The sequence below is a fragment of the Chelonoidis abingdonii genome, chromosome 2 (assembly GCF_003597395.2).
Source record: "Chelonoidis abingdonii isolate Lonesome George chromosome 2, CheloAbing_2.0, whole genome shotgun sequence".
Taxonomy (NCBI): domain Eukaryota; kingdom Metazoa; phylum Chordata; order Testudines; family Testudinidae; genus Chelonoidis; species Chelonoidis abingdonii.
In genome coordinates, this window is record NC_133770.1 from 94885012 (window position 1) to 94901095 (window position 16084).

At 44.4% G+C, this 16084-nt stretch overlaps 1 protein-coding gene across 4 annotated transcripts in view; it reads left to right on the forward strand.

The window, feature by feature from the left end:
• Window positions 1–16084, forward strand: part of SEPTIN7 (septin 7) — a 145915-nt gene that overhangs the window by 30686 nt on the left and 99145 nt on the right. The window lies entirely within an intron of this gene.

Here is a 16084-nt window from a genome sequence, read left to right on the forward strand (position 1 = left end):
GACTTCAAATATCTTCAAACAACCACAGATACATGTAACTAATCCTGCTTATTACAGTGGGATGTTAAAATTAATGGTTGTTCTTCTGCATATGAGTTAACTTTGTTGGTCACTTTAGATGAATGTTTCTGCTAATGAGTTTATCCCATAATGCTAAATTACTGTCCATGCTGTTTGGGTGTCAAACTTTCATTTTCCCCCTGATTACATGTATGATGTAGCTGTGTGATCAAAGTGAAATATCTGCAGTACCTTGGAAACTAAATATGAGGCAAGTGTAAAGCTGGTTTGTTTATTTTTATCATCTTTAAAAAAACAAAGTTTATATAAAAATCCCAGCTTGTGAATTTAAATGAAGCTGTCTCACAACAGATAGTTTGCTGCAGAAAACATTGACCATGCTCCACTGCTTTGTTAATTTGATGGAAGATAGTTTTCTGCTATTTAGATTCGAACCAAATTGCTGTCTTAACTGTTGGATGTGTAACTGAGTTAACAGGGCAGGTACATTTAAAAAAAAAAAAAAGTATGCTTTAGTGATAGGTAGCTGTTCAGTCCTGCCCTCATTTCTTGAACTTGAAATCCTGAAATGGATCAAAAACTACTTAGCTTGCCTAAATTTTGCTCATGTTTTTGTAACTTTGTGATGAACAATGTAATAAGTAGAAATTTTAAAATAGGCACATCCTGTAATAGCCAACTGTCCTTATTCATCAGTACTTCCATCTAATCTGTAGTTTTGATTAACCAATAAGTGTCTCAGTATTATGTAATCAGATTGAACTGATAGCTTGTGTAATCATTGCGTCCGTATAAGAGAATGTGCACAAGTATAGTACTCATTGGTTGAGTTACAAATCTAGGTCAAATTGGGTCTAACTCATTACAAATCACTGTTCAGGGAAATGAAGAATGTGAGTTGGAATAAAACAATTTGCGTTTGGGGCTTATTTAAAAGTTCCATTATAAACATGCATTCAGCTGCATAAGTTGTCATGAAGCACAAAACCCCATTTGGTCTTAACTCTTTACCAACCAAAAATGTATTCATTTTTCAACTTGTAAAGTTAGGAATCATGCTGTCCTTAAACAAGGATGAGTTCAGAAAATAATCACACGGTACAGAGACTGTCTTCATAAGGTTGTAGTTGCTGAGAGGTGAAAATTGGCAAATTCATTTAACAAAATGGGATATGCGTATTCTATAGTCACTATTTTAAAACTATAACTTTTAAATCTCATGGAAAACAAATCTCTAAGAACCAGCAAGCTGTGCTTGGTTAGTATCTATCTCTGTTCCTCATAACTTGAAATCTTCAGCATCTAAAGCAGTTTTCAGTGCAGATGCGTTCAGAGGAGTGCTAAAAAAAACGTTGGTGGTTAATTAGGAAACTTTAATCTAAAAATTAAATTTTCCATAGGAGATTGACCTGAAAACTAGGAAGTGAAGCTTTGCAATTACTGACTTTGTTTTTAGTATCAAATCTTTGTACTTCCTAGTATGCATTCACATTCCATTCTGGCAAATGATCAGAACTTTCGTTGGCAGGAAGTTAATACATTATTGTGCACAGACCATAAGTGCTCTCTGAAAATTTGAATTATTTCCTTGATGAGAGGTCATTTTAAAAAAAAAATTACCAGGCATTTCATAGACTTAATTTAGTCTGAATATCAGAAGGTGGTCTTTGATTGGGTGAAAGTGTTCCCTATACACTAGGTCAGTATTTCGTGTGTAATAGTATGTAAACTCATATGGTGCAGCTACAGCATATTTTTCACTATATTTCCTGCCATGTTTGACTCAGTATAGCAGAAAACAATTAGAGCCTTTTAATATTTTAATTTTTTTTTAGCAATAGGAGGTTTTTAGACAAGTGGTAGTAGAAAAGTAAAGCTTAATTTTTTTTTAACAGTTCTAGTCACAGATAAAATTAGGTATACTTAACTGCTTTAAGAAGTATTGTAACAATTGTGAAATGTATTAAGCCTTTTAAATAGAATACAAGGTGGAGAGGAATTCAGTCTGAGATTTCCAAGCAATGCATTTGGAAAGCTTTTGATTTAAGAGAGAAATTCCCCTGGATCTTCCAAATATGAAGGATTCCAAGTATCTGTTTTTAACATAAAAATGATTATGAATCTATTGCAACATCTCATTTTGTTTTATAACTCAACTATGACAGACTCTACTAATCTTGAAATATGGATTGTCACTTATTTTTGTACACTGTCTTGGAGAGGGGAGTACTGACTTGATTTGAAGCATCTAGTCACTACCACAATGTAAATGATTAATATTAAAGAAGAAAATCTATCAATGGAATATGTTGGACTAATATAAGATTCTAAACTTAAAAAACTCACGTTACTTGCATATATTTAGATTTATTTGTTGCTGAGTATTGGCTGATACATTTGGAAAAGATATTGTATATGCCGCATAATGTTGTCTTATTGTTTAGAATGGCCCTCTGGAAGCTTAACTAAAATATTTCCGATTTTTTTCCTCCCTCATGGATGCATGCTATTTGATTACTGTGGGGTTCCACATAAGTGCTGGCCTGCTGGCTATATTTTATTTATAGATGCTTCAAAGTCAGTGTATTATCCATTTGTTCTGGAGTGAAAAATGCAATGTGGACTTGCCAAACAGATACAAGGACATAAAGCAGGTCATGTTTAGGGCTTGCAAACCTTGAATGTCTGATGACTATTTTCATATGTTCTATAGATTGGAAAGCATGGATTGCAATTTTCTGTTAAAATTATTTTCCAGTTGTTCATATAGTCTGGAATGAACTGTTAATCTTCTAAATCTGATCCCCACACCAAGGCAGTTTAAAGCTAATCATTTTTCAATATTAACTACTTTATTTTGAGGAAGAAGAGCAAATGTTTCAGGTGTTTGGCAGCTAGGTTAGTTTCTGATTGATTGTGTGGTAGAAAAGATCCATGGCTCAGTTTAACTGCATGTGATATGTCAAGTTGTCGTACATTCAAAATGCAGGACATTTAAAAATAAATTAAAAAACTGTATACTAATGATCTTAAACTCCATTTGCCCAGCGTGGGTAGGAATCTTTTGCTAAGTGAGTGCTATCAATTTCTGCCGAATCTCATCTTTCATCTAAAATTTTGGCATGCTTACAATTGCAAAGAAAACCTTCCAGATATGAACTGAGTGTAAACTGTGAAGTGATGTTGTCATAAATCTGCAAAGTTAGCTCTGTCAGGATGATGGGACTGTCACTCCTGTGTGGGAGCTCTTAATTGCTGTCTGCTGTTGGAATGGTTGTACACATGGGGCATGCAGAGGCACTGAGTCTTAGGTTTAGGGTTCCCTGCTCTCTTGCATCTCCTAAAACAGGATGCCAGTGGGCTCCCCAGTCTTCCCATCAAAGGCGTCTGTAATCACTTATTTAAGGTGAGACAGTCTACACTTAAGTGTTTTGGGAGAACTTTCAGCATTAATTTATTTGTGAGAGAGGTAGCATACGTTGTTTGGAGGGTGAGTGCGGGGGGGAGAGGGCGGAAAAGTGGCCCACCACTGTTTGGTTTATTGGAGATGGTATTAATTTCTTGTGTACATGGTGATGGAGAACTTAATTGATATTGGTGCTTACATCTCCAATTCAGTGCGTAACCCTCCACAGAGTTCGGCCAGTAGGAGAGCGATGTCTTTAGGCCCAGTCAGCAGGACATACTTGACTGGGTAGGTGTCAATTGGGAGGGACATGGCTTAGGACACTGGTGTATTTCAACTAAGAGAGTGGGCTTAATTATTGGGCATCTTGGTGTTAAAACATTTTTAAATTCTGTAAGTGTGGAATCAATTTCTTTGAAGTTACAGAACATATTGCATTAAAATATGTAAATATGCAGTAAATGAGTAACTGCATCTCATTTTTACTATAAAGTGTATATATGATTAGACAGTAGGGTCTGTGTAAGCTTTTCACATTCTACTATTTTAGTAACATTTTAAAATTAAATAGAATTATTATATACTTACAGGAAGTTATTAATTTTTTAAATTGTATTTGGCCTTGGTTAACATTAATAGGTTGACAAGTTATTTGTAACTTACCTGTATTTTCACAATAAGTACAGTTACATTGTTTCCTTTTAGAGTAGTTCTAAAAACATTTAATTATAAGCTAGACCAAAGTAATCCAAATTGTTCTCCTTAATTGACTATTTGCATTTGAAATTTGTTCTGAAATTAAAGTATCTGTGTGGAAAACTAAGAAAAAAATTGAGGTGATATCTGCTATCCTGTTCCAATCCTGCAAGGTTATGTAACTGAAATGCTGTTACATTTCAGTTCAGTGTGGAACAGCAAAAGGAATTAGACATCCCTTAGGCATAAGACATAAAGGATATTAAAAACAGAAACAAACTCATAATCAAATTAATGTTCTGTGCTGGATGCCTTTGAAATCAAGGTTTATAAATACAGTTTCAGAAGGGTTATGTCTAAGGTCAGGAATAAAAGCATTCCACAAACTGAGGCACACGTGTAAAAAATCTTAACAATACCTGTTGTCTCTGCAGACCCCAATCTTCAGAAATCCCATATGTTTTCAGTAGTCCGTAAGCTAAACCCTAAATAATCCATTGGTATCATTAGGTGGGCAAAATCTCTTCCTGAGTTTTGGATAGCTCTATGTCAATGGATGATAAAAAGTTATGGTGGACCTTCCTGCAGAGTAGATAGGTTCAGTCCTACCTCTAATTTTTTTGTTGGCAAAATTCCTTAAATGCAATTTTTTGTTATATAATTTAAATGAAAGGTAGCACACTTTGATTATATTTTATTTAGCACATTGTTTATTAATAAGCAAAAAAGAGTATTTTGGTATCACGTTAGACATTAATTTCAAATCTAAATTTACAAAATATATTATTAAACCACTTCTGCCATCTAAATACCACATAATGTTTTTTTTTGAAGCTTTTTCAATGCTACTAATGTTGTATGTTCTGCCATAACATTGAGTGACATATTAAGCCTACAATAATATAAAATGGATAACCTATTAACAATCCAGTGTTCCACATATAACTGGAATGTCATCATCTGAACTGTCCTCCTCATTCGTATTCATTTATTTGCAGCCTACATGCTGGAGAGCATTTGCGTCCATTTGCAAGGCACTGGAAAACAGGGAGTTTATAGTCTGTATTGCATTTACAAGCTATCAGCTGCAACGCTACCTCAGGGGTGGATGGACCTTTCATCCATTCAGTTGTCAGTTCACCCTGACCCAGCCATGCCGTGTTTCAGGGCTGGGTGTGACAGGATACTTCTCCAGGCTCCTACACCAGACAGCAGCCTCGTAACTGGCACACAAAACATGAAGTTAGTGGAAGTCTTTCCATGGAGACAGCTAGCCAGATTCAGCATCTCCCTTCTTAGCATGGAACAGCTGGTATCTTAGCTCATTCCCCTCAGTCATATTTGACCAAGCTGCATACGTTCTATAGGTGAATTTTTGAAGGAGAGAGATCTGTAGATAAGACCCAGTGTTGCCCTAGCTCTGCCAGTGCTCTCTGAAAGAGTCTCTTCTCTGGTGATCAGCTTTAGGCCAGTCACCTCCCGACATTCTGCAAAATGTGCTAACAGAATCACATCCAGTGAATGCATGCATTCCTAACATGTGTTCAGACTTTCTAGTGTTGCTTGCTTGCTTGTTTGCTTGTATATACTTCATGCACTTTTTTTGATATCACGTCTTATGTAGATTTTACTGATGTCCCTGAAGAGAGGAAGAGTAAGAATTACCACATCAGTGTCCTCGGATACAACAACTCATTCGTGGTTCTTTGATGCATGCTTTACGTGTAACATAATCAGTGTCTGTCTCTTGTTGTGAAGACTAAGTTCAGAAAGTTTGATGCCCCTTCTCTGGTTAAACGTGTTACAATCTTTCTGGCACATCACACTGTTTTCTTACCTAGTTTCTCCAGGAAATTGGGGCCTTTTCAATTCATCATATAAGAACTTGATGAAAGCAGTCTTGCTGGTATAACATCCAAGAACGCTGTGCCTCCATTGTTGGGTCTTGTAACTAGATATAATGTTGTTCAGTAGTCCTCCAGGGCCAGACCTTTTGTTTTCCCTCCCTGAATTTTTAATGGAGATATTATTTTACACATCAAAGATCATCTCTGTGCTGCTGTTGTCAGTTCCAGTCTTCAAGACTGACAGACATGCTCTGACAGATCACTATATGTTTTGTTCTCAACATTTATTTTCTGTACAAGAGCCTTTCCATTTATGATGCAGGCAGAATGACTAGGTATTCTCAGCTGTTACTTTTTTTTTTCTCTCAAGATTCCTTGCCAGAGCTGCTTTGCCTCTCTCATGGTGCTATCAAAGTTGGAGAGAGCCCAAGGCAGTGATCCTAAGGAGTGTTGCAACACTTCCCTCATGTCCAAATTCCTCCTTGCTGCTACCAAAAGCAGTATGGCCAAAAAAAATCTTGTGATCTGCCTTTAATATAATCTTTTCTGATGCTTTTGTTTTACTGGATTTCTGTGTCGTTGCATATCTTCAGTTTTTGCTTTGGCAGACTGTCATAGATTCTCTGGGTTGACTGCACTGTTTCTAGCCAGCTACGTGTCAGTGCTGTGTATGCACCTTCTCCTTTCTTATTTGCATGTAACAGATCCTCTCAAATGCCTGCAAGAGCTGCAGAATTAGTGGAGACAGGCTAACTCATTTCTCTCTGAAAAAGGATTGACCCCATCTTCTCCAGTGTATATATCTGTGACTGCACATCTTTTTCATCTCTCTATATGCCTGATGGTTCTGCATGAGATATGCCAGGTGTTTAGACTTTGATCATTTGTCTTAGTTTCCTCAGACAAGTACTTCTGCACCCTGCCCCAGCTGTAAGACTGAATCCTTTGGTTTCACCTGCTGTGTCTGTGCCCTTATTGACGGTCTCGTCGATGGCTTGATCCACAGTGGTTTGATAACCTCATCTGTATAGAAAAGCCGCCATTTTTAAAAATTATCGTGCACTTCAGGATGTTGTATTTCAGTCATGTAATTTATGTGTAGTATACTAACAGACATCTTGCATAATTCTGCTTGTCTTAAGAAAAGTACCAGGATATTCTTGCTCTTACCATTGCTAGGTGAAGAAGCCAGTCACCTTCTCTGGATGCTCAAATAGACCAAAGAGCCACCTCAACCATATCAGTGTAGATAATCCAGAATGCTGATAGCTTGCCATTTTCATGCTTCAAGAAGTTCAGATGTGTGTTGAAAACTGAAAGATCATCAAACATCTGTCCTGTGTTTGGACATCATTTAGCTGTTCCTGTGTAGTGTTGCTGCACAACTTTTCCATCTTGATTATTTTCGTTGAGGCTTTAAGTGAACCAGGTGGTGTTCATTCAGATATAAAAGCAGGGCCTCATACACTGATTTATGTAATCTGACAGCTCAATTGTAGTTTTGTCCCTCCAGTACACTCCTGATGAAACCTTCAGCAATAATACTGAACTCAGCTGTGGGACCAGCATCCTGGAATCCTTTCCCAATGATCAGAGACATACTGCGTATGTGTGAAATGTTCCTATTCTGATTATGGACTTGAGTTTGTCATCCTTCCGCAGTATTTCTGCAGCCTTGGCATACAATGGTGAAGCACACATTCTATCTTTCAAGTCAAGTTTTTCCAGTGTTTTCAGTCTTCAGGATTCTTCTTCAAGTGATTGCTCATATCCATTCCAGTTAGGTGTGCGCACATCGCGTGCACGTTCCTCAGAAGACTTTTTACCCTAGCAACACTCGGTGGGTCAGCTGGGCACCCCCTGGAGTGGCACTGCTATGGCACCGGATGTATACCCCAGCCGACCCAGCCACCCTTCAGTTCCTTCCTACCGCCCGTGTCGGTCGTTGGAACAGTGGAGCGCGGCTTAGCTGACCTCCACTTCCCTAGCTACTCGTAGTTCTCGTTCGTTATCATGTATATAGTTATAATCCTTTTTATATATATATGCGTTTTTTTCTTTACTAACATAGTTAGTTTAGTAATAGTTAGCGGGGTTCGGGGACTAGCCCCTTCCCCGCACCCGGTGCCGGAGCTCACCGGGTTTCAAACCGTGTTCGGCCTGCCACAAGCCGATGCCAACAGGAGATCCACATGACTCCTGTTTTGAAGTGCCTCGAGGAATAGCACTTGACAGCTAAGTGCCCCATTTGCAAGGCTTTCAAGCTGAGAACAAAAAAGGAGCAGGACATCAGGCTTAAGCAGCTCCTCATGGAGGCGGCCCTCACCCCTCCACTTTCAGCACTGAGCACTGGTCAGTCGGTGAGCAGAAGCGCCTCTGTGGCACCGGACTGCACCGGTACGCCCAAGGACTCGCGGCATCGAACGTTGCCGACACTGAAGTCAGCTCAACGAAGCTCTCTCTCCCCGAGGTTGAGAGAGGCCAAGACTCCTGCTGCTTCGGCACCGCCCGCACCGCAGCCTGAGAGTACGCCTAAGTCGGATCGCCCGGCGCCGACACCTGCTGTGGCACCGACTAAATCGGCACCGTCAATTCCGGTCCCACAAGGGCTGTCGAGTCTGGCGCCTGTTAGCTCCCTGGCGCGTGCCGCGGTAGAGCTCACCATGCCGTCCACGCCAGAGGCATTCTCAGCAGCGAGGGACCTGATCACCCTGACAGACTCGGCACTGCCCCTACCCCCGGCACCGCCAGTGAGGGTAATCCAATCCATAGGCAAGCTGACCACCCTCTGTCGGTGCAGCTGACCGGCACTGCTCACGATTGTGGTCCCGCAGACGCTCCAGGTCCAGACAGCGCTCCCGCTCTCGACGCCGTTTGCAGTCCCGCACTGTTCTACTTCACGGCACCAGTCAGACTCACGGCACCAGTTGGACTCTCGTTCACTGGCTCATTACACATGGCACCGTGCCTCCCAAGGCCATTCACGATGCCAGGATTCGAGATCTCGGTTGACCTCCAGGCACCGATCTGGTCGCAGGTCCTGCTCTCGATCCCGGTACTCATATGCATCCCGGCACTGGTCCCCGATACCAAGGGGAGCCAGGTCCGTTGGAACATCTGCACAAGGCTGCTTCGCTCCTCCATGGCCATCCAGGCATACATCGGTGTCCTCCCATGCGGACAGCTACTATGGCCAAGACCGCAATTCCGATGTGTTTCAAGAAGCCCGATCTCAGGACCCAGGACCTCACCAGTGGTCCTTTTGGACACCTTGGGCGTACCACCAGGCCCAAGGTGCTCCGCTAGTTCCGGCCCGCTCCGCTTCGTCAGAGCACTGAGCACCAGAGGCCACAGTTAGTCGTCGTCCTCCACCCGGGACGGAGGAACGACTACTCCACCCACCGGGTTCCCCGGTGCCACTGGAGCAGGAACCGCTGCAGGAGCAAGAGGCCATACAAGACCTGCTCGTCCCCGGCGTTTCATCTTCTTCCTCTGCAGATGAGGCAGTGTCAGGGACTTCCTCCTCGGGGCCGCCTCCAATAGACCTAAGAGCCCATCAGGACCTCCTCAGGAGAGTGACGTTCAACATGAACCTCCAGGTGGAGGAGGTCCCGGAGGTTGAGGACCCTGTAGTGAGCATCCTGTCGGCAGATGCCCCCACTAGGGTGGCTTTGCCCTTTATCAGGACCATCCAGGCTAGTACAGACACCTTATGGCAGTCCCCAGCCTCCATCCCCCCTACGGCAAAGGGGGTCGAGCGCAAATAGATGGTACCCTCTCGGGGGTACGAGTATCTGTATGTCCACCCTCCTCGCTGGTTGTCCAATCGGTCAACGAGAGGGAGCGCCATGGCCAACAGGCACCAGCCCCAAAGTCAAAGGAGGCTAGGCGAATGGACCTACTCAGCCGCAGGGCGTATTCGGCAGGCGCCCTACAGCTCTGAGTGGCAAGTCAGCAGGCTCTACTGAGCCGTTATAGCTACAACACCTGGGCAGAGGTGGGTAGATATACAGAGCTACTCCCCCCGGACTCCCGACAGGAATTCGCTGCATTCCCAGAGGAGGGAAAAAAAGTAGCCAGAACCTCCCTCCAAGCTTCTCTAGATGCGGCCGACTTGGCAGCTAGAACTCTGGCTTCCGGTATCACCATGAGACTCATCTCATGGCTACAGGTGTCCAACCTACTGCCTGAATTACAATATACCATCCAAGACTTACCCTTCGATGCTAAGGGTCTGTTCTAGGAGAAGACTGACCCCAGGCTACAAAGCTTGAAAGACAACAGGGTCATCATGCGCTCCTTGGGCATGCATGCACCTGTGACCCAATGCAGACCTTTCCGTCCCCAGACTCACCGCCTGTACTTTGTGCCCAGACACAGGCAAGACTTTAGTAGACAGCGCGGGCATGGTGGCCGTAGACGTCAGGCCGGACCCCAAGGGGCCCAAAACCACGGCTCCTCAAAACCACCAGCGGGGCCTAAGTCTACCTTTTGAAGGTACACCCAAGGATGGCGTACCAGTTTCAGGACAGGATCCTTTTCCTCCCTTCTCCAACCACCTCTCCTACTTCCTCCCGGCGTGGTCCCAATTGACCTCAGACCTATGGGTCCTACGCACTGTGAAACAAGGATACCACCTCCAATTTGTTTCATCCCCGCCTTTCCACCCTCCCACCTGGTCTCTCTTCAGGGACCCCTCTCACGAGCAGTTTCTCCTACAAGAGGTGCAGACGCTCCTCGCCACAAGAGCAATAGAGGAGGTGCCACAAGACGAGAAGGGCAAAGGGTTTTATTCCTGGTACTTTCTGATCCCCAAGTCGAATGGAGGCCCATCCTAGACCTGCGAGGCCTCAACAAGTTCATGATAAAGTTGAAGTTCCACATAGTCTCCCTAGAGACCATTATCCCATCCTGGAGACTGGTATGCTGCCCTCGATATGAAGGACGTGTACTTTCACATCGCCATTTTTCCTCCACACAGGAAGTGCCAACCAACAGCACTTCCAGTTCACGGTCCTCCCGTTTTGGCCTCTTCACGGCCCCAAGGGTGTTTACAAAGTGCATGGCTGTAGTCGCCGCACACCTCCGCCGACGTCGGATACACGTATTCCCGTATCTGGACGACTGGCTCATCAGAGGGACCTCTGAGACACAGGTCAGACAGCATATAGACATTGTCAGGGACCTGTTCACATGCTTAGGCCTGATGCTCAATGTGGAGAAATCCACACTGGTCCCCACACAAAGGCTAGACTTAATAGGAGCTACCGTGGACTCCAATCTAGCCAAGGCCTACCTACCCCAACCACGATTCCAGGCAATGGCAATGATCGTTCTAGGTCTGCAGAACTTCCCGACGACCTCGGCTCACACCTGTCTCGGTCTCCTAGGTCACATGGCTGCCTGTACTTATGTGACCAAATATGCCAGGCTCCACCTCTGACCCCTCTAAATGTGGCTCAACTCGGTCTACTGTCCGGGCAGGGACCCGATAGACACAATAGTCACCATTCCCCCGAGCACCCTACGCTCCCTCGACTGGTGGCTAACACCCTCCCTGGTATGTGCAGGGTTACTGTTCCATCTGCCACAACCCTCAGTGTCCCTGACGACGGACGCATCATCTCTCGGATGGGGGGCTCACCTCAGACACCTTCGTACCCAGGGCCTTTGGTCACCATAAGAGCTGACGCTTCTCATAAATGTCCGAGAGCAGAGAGCGGTCCGCCTAGCATGCCAGACATTCCAGCAGCATCTACATGGCCGTTGTGTCTCAGTGTTTACAGACAACACAACGGCCATGTATTATATCAACAAACAGGGAGGGACTCAATCTCCCCGCCCCTCTGTCAGGAGACCATCCGACTCTGGGACTTCTGCATAGCCCACTCGATAGACCTGGTAGCGTCCTTTCTCCCAGGGGTTCAGAACACTCTAGCGGATCAGCTGAGCAGATCCTTCCTCTGCCACGAATGGTTGATAAGACCAGATGTTGTTCATTTGGTCTTTCAGAAGTGGGACTTTCCCCACATAGACCTGTTCGCCTCTTGCACAAACAGGAAATGCCAGGCGTTCTGCTCCTTCCAGGGTCTTTCACCGGGATCAATCTCGGACGCATTCCTCATGTCATGGAAGCACCGGCTGCTCTGTGCCTTCTCTCCATTCCCACTGGTTCACAAGGTCCTGATAAAACTCAGCAGGGACAGAGCGCACCTAATCATGATTGCACCAGCGTGGCCCAGACAGCACTGGTACACCACACTGCTCAGCCTGTCCATAGCCAGCCCAATTACCCTGCCTCTCCACCCGGACCTCATAATGCAGGACCATGGCAATATTCACCACCCGGACCTGCAGGCCCTCCACCTCACGGCGTGGCTCCTGCATGGCTAAACAGGTTGGAGTTATGCTGCTCCGCTCCGGGACAACATATACTCCTGAGTAACAGACAGCCTTCCACTCGGTCAACATATCTGGCCAAGTGGGAACGTTTCTCCTGCTGGTGTGAAACGCAGACTACTACTCCCTCTCAGGTCTCAATCCCCACTATTTTGAACTACCTCTGGTCCCTTAAGCAGCAGGGCTGGTGATATCGTCTCTGAGGGTGCACTTGGCGGCGATCTCCTCATTCCATCCAGGGGAGAGTGGACACTCCATGTTTTCCCATCCTTTTAGTTACTAGGTTTCTCAAGGGCCTGGAGCTCCTGTACCCCTAAGTACGCCGCTCTGCCCCTACCTGGGACCTCAGTCTAGTCCTAAGCAGGCTTATGCTTCCACCATTCAAGCCATTGGCAACTTGCTCGCTGCTATACCTGTCCAGGAAGACAGTTTTCTTAGTAGCCATTACATCGGCCAGACGAGTCTCCGAGCGCTAACGGTGGACCCACCGTATACTGTCTTTCACAAGGACATGGTACAGTTGTGACCGCATCCGGCGTTCCTCCCTAAGGTGGTGTCGGCCTTCCATACCAATCAGGACATCTTCCTTCCGGTCTTCTTCCCGAAGCCTCACTCATCTTGACGGGAACAGCAGTTACATTCCTTAGATGTCTGTAGGGCGCTCGCTTTTTATATCAATCAGACGAAGAAGCCCTTCCGGAAATCGCCCCAACTCTTTGTTGCTGTGGCTGACCGGATGAAAGGCCTACCTGTCTCCTCCCAGAGGATCTCCTCTTGGATGACAGTATGCATCCGCACGTGCTATGACCTGGCTCATGTTCCCTTGGGCCATCTCACTGCACATTCTACCAGAGCTCAGGCTTCATCAGCCGCCTTCCTGGCCCATATACCAATCCAGGAGATATGCCGCGCAGCTACCTGGTCCTCAGTCCACACCTTTGCTTCGCGCTATGCTCTGGTCCAACAATCTAGAGATGATGCAGCCTTTGGCTCAGTGGTTTGCACTCTGCCACATCTCACTCCGACCCCACCGCCTGGGTAAGGCTTGGGAATCACCTAACTGGAATGGATATGAGCAATCACTCGAAGAAGAAAAGATGATTACTCACCTTTGTAACTGTTCTTCGAGATGTGTTGCTCATATCCATTCCAAACCCACCCTCCTTCCCCACTGTCGAAGTAGCCGGCAAGAAGGAACTGAAGGGTGGCTGGGTCGGCTGGGGAATATATCCGGTGCCATAACGGCGCCACTCCAGGGGGCACCCAGCTGACCCACCGAGTGTTGCTAGGGTAAAAAGTCTTCCGACGAACGTGCACGCAGCGCACGCACACCTAACTGGAATGGATATGAGCAACACATCTCAAAGAACAACAGTTACAAAGGTGAGTAACCGTCTTTTTCATATACCATAGACACCTCCATTGTTGGCACACTTCTGGTTCCGAAATACCCAACACTGACCCGAGTCTCACTGCGCATACCAGTCCAGGAGCTGACCATCTGGTCATTTACATTTGTTTGCCTGACCAGAGACCATACTTGGTTCTTAATCTGAGTATTGTGAATGGGCTCTTCATAGTCTGTCCCCACTGGTTCCATCTCAGGAAGGCCAGCTTGGTTACAGACATTATCAAGAGGAAGCATTAGTAGTGGAGGGAGTGATGCTGTGATTTTTTTGTTTATTTTTATTTTATACTGTCTCTGCATGTGTAAGCTCATTGGGTTGTCCAGTAGTTGGTACCTCAGGCTGCACTCCAATGCCGCTTATTCTGTGTGATGTCCCTGCACTACTGAGTGTCTTCAAGTCTGTTGATGATATATGCCAAAGGTGAGGATGCAGGACAGACCATTGGATGGTATTGCCACACCTGCCTTGTCCCATTAGTCAGTTTTTGTAGACAGAAGGCAATGTCCATTTCCTCCAGCCAACTTAAAGGATACCCCATAACCTAGTTGGTTGGTTATCTCATTGCCTGTGAGGTATTTCACTTACTATGGTAACAGAATTTGCTTGGCAGGTTTCTGCACACCTCCACTAACAGCATATATATGATCGTAAGGGAAAGGACAGTATGAGTCTTTGAGTTTATGAACGTGGTATGCTCTTTTGTGTTCCCAATTAAAGCCATTTTGGTGTCTCATTGGGCCACAGGTTGGTAACCACAGCTGTATAACAAGATCTGATACTGTGCATCAGCTGCTACCAGCTCCCTTGATGTAATAGCCAGTGTCTTTCCGTCCATCTACTCTTCTGCTCTTTTCTGTACATCACTACTTGACTTGATCTACTGCTTGATGCAGTGGGTCTTGATCCTTTTCACATGGATACTTTGTCACAAAATATACACACTTTTTCATTGTCCGATGGATGATGGTCTATTTCCCTTTTGATTTGTGGCCAATTTCTTCACTATCGCTGGAAGGTTCTGCTTGTTTCTCAAGCTGTTGCAGAATTCTGTTTTGTGTGAAAATCTTTCCACAGTTTAAGTGATAAAATGTGAGGTAGTTCGTTCGTATCTTTATATTACACGATAGCAGCACATTGTTTGACCTATGTTGCTCTTAAAAAGATTCTTCCATGATTCCGGATCTTGCTTTTGTAAGGTCTGTGAAAGGAGCCTCCACATCACATATCATGCATGTTTAGGCCTTCGCTGTTTGTGTATGCTTTTTGGGAACTTCTGAATTGGATTCCATGATTTATTCAGGAATCACAGGTGCATCACAGTCAAATCTGAAGCAAACAGGAAGACATACATAAATCTTTGGTCACAATACCTTATTGTATACAACTACCTAAATATTGATTTTAAGTTGGAAAAAACAATACCTGTGGGAACACAGTAGTTTTTTCACATGAAGAGTGACCTCCCCCTTGTTGATAGGTTGTTGGCAGTTGCCATGGCAACTCCCATACAAAGTAGACAAATTTGTATACATTTCATTATTTTAATGAAATGTAATTACCCAAAATTAGGTGAAGATGTATTCATTTTTAGTCAAAATATAGCCATACCCATTTTTCACTCCATGCTTACACTTACATTTTCCATGGAAACAGGCCTAACTCCACTTCTAAGCTACCATGCAGAAAGGCCCACCAGTATTTTTGTAGTGTGTATGCATGGACCCTTCAAAACTAGATGGGATTTTGCCAACACAGATGAGTACCAAAAGTTATCTGGCTCATGGATAACAAGTATGAGATATAGAGGACCTGAAGATGGTTGAAGTAGTTGAGAACCCAGTTTAAATGCTTTGCTTGTTAAAACCAAAAGCTGAATCTCATTTGTCTCACTGCATCTTGTTCAGAGTAAAGTGCAAGGCAGAGTTCCACTTCTGAGAACATTTTCTGAACCCATTGCATTCTGCAGTCATGTTGGTAGCTCACTGTAAAGCACATCAGTTTAACCTGAGTTGTCAGTAAGATGGACCTCATCCAGCCTAATTAAAATGATAGTGTACATTGACTAAAATATCATCTTGACCATAACTTGAACCTAAGTGTCAGACATCTTACATACAATTAATACCAATCAGATTTTATCTCTCTCCTTTAAACTGTTGTATTACTGTGAGTAGTTATGTTGGTTGAGATTTTCATAAGTGCCTATGACTTGAGTGCAAGTCCCTTAGACTTTCAGTGGGGCTTGCTCTCCTATGCCCAGAATGTCTTCTGTACCTCCTTTAAGATGTTACTAGGCTAGATTGCAG